This window comes from Monodelphis domestica, chromosome 4 (assembly GCF_027887165.1).
Source record: "Monodelphis domestica isolate mMonDom1 chromosome 4, mMonDom1.pri, whole genome shotgun sequence".
In the NCBI taxonomy this organism is placed as follows: domain Eukaryota; kingdom Metazoa; phylum Chordata; class Mammalia; order Didelphimorphia; family Didelphidae; genus Monodelphis; species Monodelphis domestica.
The window spans coordinates 341,861,305-341,867,304 of NC_077230.1; positions in this window are offsets into that span (position 1 = coordinate 341,861,305).

The following is a 6,000-nucleotide window of genomic DNA, read 5'->3' on the forward strand; positions in this document are numbered from 1 at the left end:
AAAATACTAATAATTCAAACTAAACCTAAAAGGAAGGGGGAGCTGGGTAGCTCAGTGGATTGAGAGTCAGGCCTAGAGACAGGAGGTCCTGGGCTCAAATCTGGTCTTAGACATTTCCCAGCTATGTGATCCTGGGCAAGTCACTTGACCCCCATTGCCTAGCCCTTTCCACTCTTCTGCCTTGGAACCAATACACAATGATTCTTTGATTCTAAGATGGAAGGTAAGGGTTTAAAAAAATAAACTTAAAAGGATGCTGTAGATTTTTTTTAAAGATCTGGTTGTTAAACATTTGTAAGTATACCCCTGAACTCTATGATCTCTATAATCACTTCTGACTCTAAATTCTTTTGCCCTTTGCCATGGATTAGAATTCTGGCATGGCTGCTGCCTAAATGTGTGGCCTTAGGCAAGTTGCCTTCTCTCTGTGAGTCTCAGCTTCCTCATCTATAAAATGATAGTTTGTCCCAGATGATCTTGAGGTTTCTTCCAGCTCTAAGACCTCTGATCCTATGATGACATTTAAAAGCTTGGGATACAATTATTTTCTTTTATATGTACTTCGGATGTTCTTCTCCTAGTGTATTATTTCGGAATCTGTGTGCTCTTTTTTCCCCTTGTAAATAAATCTTTTAAGAAATGCACTTTAATGGTCTGGAATGTGTGTTGGAGTGGGGCAGGAGGTGGAGAGAAGAGAGAGGAGGAGCAGATGTCAGATCAGAGCACACAGTGAATTCAGCTGGCACTGGCAGAAGGAAAATTGGGTTTAGGGTTAGCAACTCTCTGTTGTGGGGATGGGATTGAGCAAGTGCAAGAGCAGAAGGTTTGGGGGCCTCCACTAGGGCTGGGCGTTGGCATGATTCAAGTATCAAGGGAGGATTAGAAAAGGGAAAGAAGGTCCTTGGACAGAAGGCAAAGTTCCCAAAGGCCCTGGACTAGTTCCCAGAAGGCTATAGGTTCCCCTGAGGATTAATGCAGCCTGAGACTCATGGTCAGGTCCTCTCCACATCCAAAAGTTTTCTTCTTTGGATCCCACACCCCAAAATCTCTCCATCTCTGCCTTGGCAGGAAGCCTAGACCAGTTTCCAGAAGCCAATGCTGAACTTCTTCCTGCTCTTGGTTCAATTAAATCCTTCTGTTCTTAATGCAGGCTTCTCTCTCCACGTGTCTGCCTGTCTCATTCTCCCTTCAGCCAGACCATCTGGTCCTCTTGCTCCCTATTGTCACTTTAGTCTCCTCCCAGTAACTCACACTTCCTGACCAGAGTCCCAAGATGCCTGTCCCTCTGTCTTATCTCATCTCCACCTAGTTGTTGCTCAACTTCTACCCATGTTCCTTGACAAGCAGGAGCTAAATGTGTCCAAATGGAGTGGTCTTTGTCCCTGGCCTTGCTCTTCCAATTTCCAACTTCAGCAGCATCTCTTGGAGTTCCAGTGCTGGGCTGGGATGTGGTTTAGACCAGACACAGTCCCTGCCACAACCAAGGAGCTGAGAGCAGGGCTCTGGCCCGGAGTCAGCTGCCTACAAGTAACTTTCCTCTTTGCTCCACACCCTAAGTGTTCCTTCACTTCATCTTCTGCCAGTTCTCAAACTGGTACAATCCTCTCTGCTCCCTCACTCTATACCTGTTTCAACCCTCCCAAAGGGCCCAGAGGCCAATCTGCTGCAGATAAGATCCTTTCTTTTCATTATATCTTGGGGTAGGGAGAGATGACAGCTAATAGCACCTGCCCTCACTGCACTTTCCTTCACCTCTTCCCAGAGATCAGACTCTTGGACGATGAGTTGCCCTTTCCTTAGGGTGACTGTCCTTGACTAGAATGGCTCCCAAGAAAACCACCCATGAGTATGGTACAATGAAGACCTTTCTTCAAATTCCTAATTGGTATTCCCTGCCTCCTTCAGTCTTTCCCCCTTTCCAATCATTTTCTACACAACTGCCAGATTGATATTTCCAAAGAGATTGTGTTATCCACTTCTTAAGTATCATCAATGCCTCCTATTGCCTTTGGGATAAAATTCAAAATCTTCAGCTGGCATTTAAAGCCCTCCACAATCTGGCTCCCACCTAACCTTCCAGCCTTGTTTGATCATTCCCATCGGCACAGACTCCATTCTATTGAACTACCCCTATTGGTTAGTCCTTGCAAAGGACTGTCTCATCTGTGGACCTTTGTATGAGTGACTCCTGATTTCCTTCAAAGTACATCTCAGGTGTCTCCTCTTACACGGGCCTTTCTCAATCCCTGATGTAAGAAATGATGAATATGAAGAATACAGAGAACCATGGGAAGATGTATAAACCGATACAAAGTGAAGTAGTCAGAACCCAGGAAACAGTATGCACCAGGAGTACAACAATGTAAGCGATGAAATCCCTTACTCATCCCCATGTTGGTAAGACAGTGGATGGTAGAAATACTAGGAAAGGGCACAGGAAATGGACCAATTAACCTAATGACAAAGCAGGTGCAAAAAGGAACAGTGATATGGATGTGAAGGACCAGGGCAAAACTTTAGAACCCCCATAGATTGTGAGTCCCTTGAGAAGAGAGACTGTCTTTGGCCCCTTTTTTGTAGCCCCAGTACTCAGCGCAGTGCCCGGCACAGAGTAAACACTTAATAAATGTTTATCCATTGAACACAACACCCTATCTTGCCCACAGTGGTTCAAGATATGCCAAGCAAGTCCCATAACCAAGATATGGTCTCAGAGTATAAAAGACTAAGAATATTTCTTTTGGACTCTAAGTTCAGTGACTTCCTGTGCAGTGTGAGTTCCTCTGCATGTAAACATGTGCTTATATATGTCCTCATATGCTTATGCACCTGCCTGGGGCTTCCTTTGTCTATATGGACATTGTGTTTTCATGCATGTGTTCCTGGGTACATACATGTATTTGCTTTTGCAAGTGCTGGATGTGTGAAGCATGTTCTTGGGCTTATGTTTAGTCTTACCATTGATAAACACAGAGAAAACGAAGAATACATTGCCAGTGATTTGTGAGTTATCAATAAGGTTGTTAAAGAGGAGAGGTGAAAAAGAAGGTCTCTCCCTTTTTCTTCTGGTCATCTTTTTTTCTGCCTCCTCCTTTATCTTTCCATCTATGTCTCCCTAATGTTTTGCTTCCCCCTACCCCACCCATAGCCCATCTTTTCCATCTTCTTCCCCTTCTTTCTTTCTTCATCTCCTCTGCTCTTTCCTGTTCTACTCATCCTCCTTTTCTTCCCTGGCTCTTCCCACTCCTTCCCCATCCTCTCTCTAACCTTTTTCTCTCCCCTTTGGCCTAACCCCTCTCCCCACTCCCTTTTCTCCTTTTTCTTCTCCCCATCTCTGCTCTTCTTCTTTCCTTCCTCTTCCATTATCATGTTTCCCTCTTCACCTTCATTGTTCATCTTTCTTATCTCTCTTTTGTCTTTCCCTCTCTCAGCTAAAAGCCCAAAGATCACTTCATTGGATCTGGAGCCCTTTATTGGAGTTGGCTTGACTAGCCTTAGGAATGAAACCAGTCCCACGTCACTTTGAAGGGAGTTCATGCTGCCTAAATAGAAAAGAATACAGAGGGAGGGGAGGAGGAGGAAGCTATGTACCTCAGAACACCTGCATACATAGACATAAACTCTATCATGTATGTGCACATATACAGATACCCAATAGGAAATTATATCCTTCTAATATTTTACAGTCAACAAAACTCTCTCCTTGTGCTACCTCTGCAATGTAGATAATGTGGCAATCATCATGGAGTTAGAAAGAATGCTACAGAGATTGCTATCCAGAGAAAGAACTGTTGGAGCGGATGGATGCAGATCAAAGCATCCTATCTTTTACATCAGTGTATTTACAGTTTTATTTGGGGGGGGGGTTGGTTATGTATGACTTTGCTCTTACAACAGTGATCAATATGGAAGTGGGTTTTATATGATGATAAAAATTTAAAAAGCAAGGATGGAAGGAAGAAAGAAAGAGAGAAAGAAAGAGAGAAAGAGAGAAAGAAAGAGAGAAAGAAAGAAAGAAAGAAAGAAAGAAAGAAAGAAAGAAAGAAAGAAAGAAAGAAAGAAAGAAAGAAAGAAAGAAAGAAAGAAAGAAGAAAGAGAGAAAGAGAGAGAAAGAAAGAGAGAGAGAAAGAAAGAAAGAGAGAAAGAAAGAAAGAAAGAGAGAGAGAGAAAGAAAGAAAGAAAGAAAGAAAGAAAGAAAGAAAGAAAGAAAGAAAGAAAGAAAGAAAGAAAGAAAGAAAGAAAGAAAGAAAGAAAGAAAGAAAGAAAGAAAGAAAGAAAGAAAGAAAGAAAGAAAGAAGAAAGGAAGGAAGGAAGGAAGGAAGGAAGGAAGGAAGGAAGGAAGGAAGGAAGGAAGGAAGGAAGGAAGGAAGGAAGGAAGGAAGGGAGGAAGGAAGGAAGGAAGGAAGGAAGGAAGGAAGGAAAGAAAGAAAGAAAGAAAGAAAGAAAGAAAGAAAGAAAGAAAGAAAGAAAGAAAGAAAGAAAGAAAGAAAGAAAGAAAGAAAGAAAGAAAGAAAGAAAGAAAGAAAGAAAGAAAGAAAGAAAGAAAGAAAGAAAGAAAGAAAGAGGGAGGGAGGGAGGGAGGGAGGGAGGGAGGGAAGGAAGGAAGGAAGGAAGGAAGGAAGGAAGGAAGGAAGGAAGGAAGGAAGGAAGGAAGGAAGGAAGGAAGGAAGGAAGGAAATGCTGGGGGGCAGCTAGATGGCACAATAGATAGAGATCCAAGCCTGGAGACAGGAGGTTCAAATATGGCCTGAAATACTTCCTAGCTGTGTGACCCTGGGCAAGTCACTTAACCCCAATTGACTAGCCCTTACCTCTCTTCTGCCTTGAAACCAATACTTAATATTGATTCCAAGACAAAAGCTAAAAAGGCTGGAGTTGGAATGAAAAATTCTGTGTTCAAATTTCATACTGGAGACTGACTACTGGTATATCACCTCTCCTCTCTCAACCTCAGTTTCCTCATCTGTGAAATGAAAAGGTTAAATTAGAAGATCACTATGGTCCCTCCTAGCTACAAATCCAGGACCCCATAGCTCCATGATTTATATCCGAAGAAACTGAGGTTTAGGAAGCAAAATGATTGGAATAAAGTCACCCTCTGACAAAATACAAGAGCCAGGACTCCAACCTAGATCTCCAGACTCCCTGTCTCATTCTCTTTCCACTGCATGGCTTAGCCTTCAGAAAGTGTTTATGGAAATAAAAAAGACTCATCCATCAGCTCTGTTTGGATCTAGAGACCAAGTATAATAAATACTTTGGCTCGGGGCCAGGCCTGCTGAGCTGAACGTGACCACTGTAGGCAGCAAGCTCTCGCTGTTTCTCATGACCAAACCCTGGGGCTCCCACGCCCAGCCAGGAGGGACCCAGCCCAGACAACCTCCTCCTGCTGACGTGGCCTTCCTCCTGAAAATAGAGCCCAGATTGGCAGAGATGGAGAATGCCTCTGGGATCCTCTCTCCCAACCCCTTCAACTTACCAAGGAGGACACTCCAGCTCAGAAAGGGAAAGTGAGAACACTCTTTTGCTACTCACATCTCTTTCAAAGAGACTCCTCTAAGAGAAGCCCCCACTGTACCCCAGCATCATCCTTTAAGACCCAGCTGGAGGTGGACCTCCTCCAGGAAGCCCTCTTTCATTGTTCCTGTCCCTGCCCATCTCTCCCAGTTCTGTATATATAATTACACACACACACACACACACACACACACACACACACACACACACACACACGCACACACACACTTTTTAACCCTTACCTTCCATCTTAGAATAATACTGTATATTGGTTCCAAGGCAGAAGAGTGGTAAGGGCTGGGCAATGGGGGGTGAGTGACTTGCCCAGGGTCACACAGTGAGGAAGTGTCTGAAGTCACATTTGAACCCAGGACCTTCTGTCTCTAGGCCTGGCTCTCCATCCACTGAGCCACCCAGCTACACCCATCTCAATATTTTTTAAAAGCAAGTTCATGGACTCCAAGCCAAGAATCCCTGCTTGGA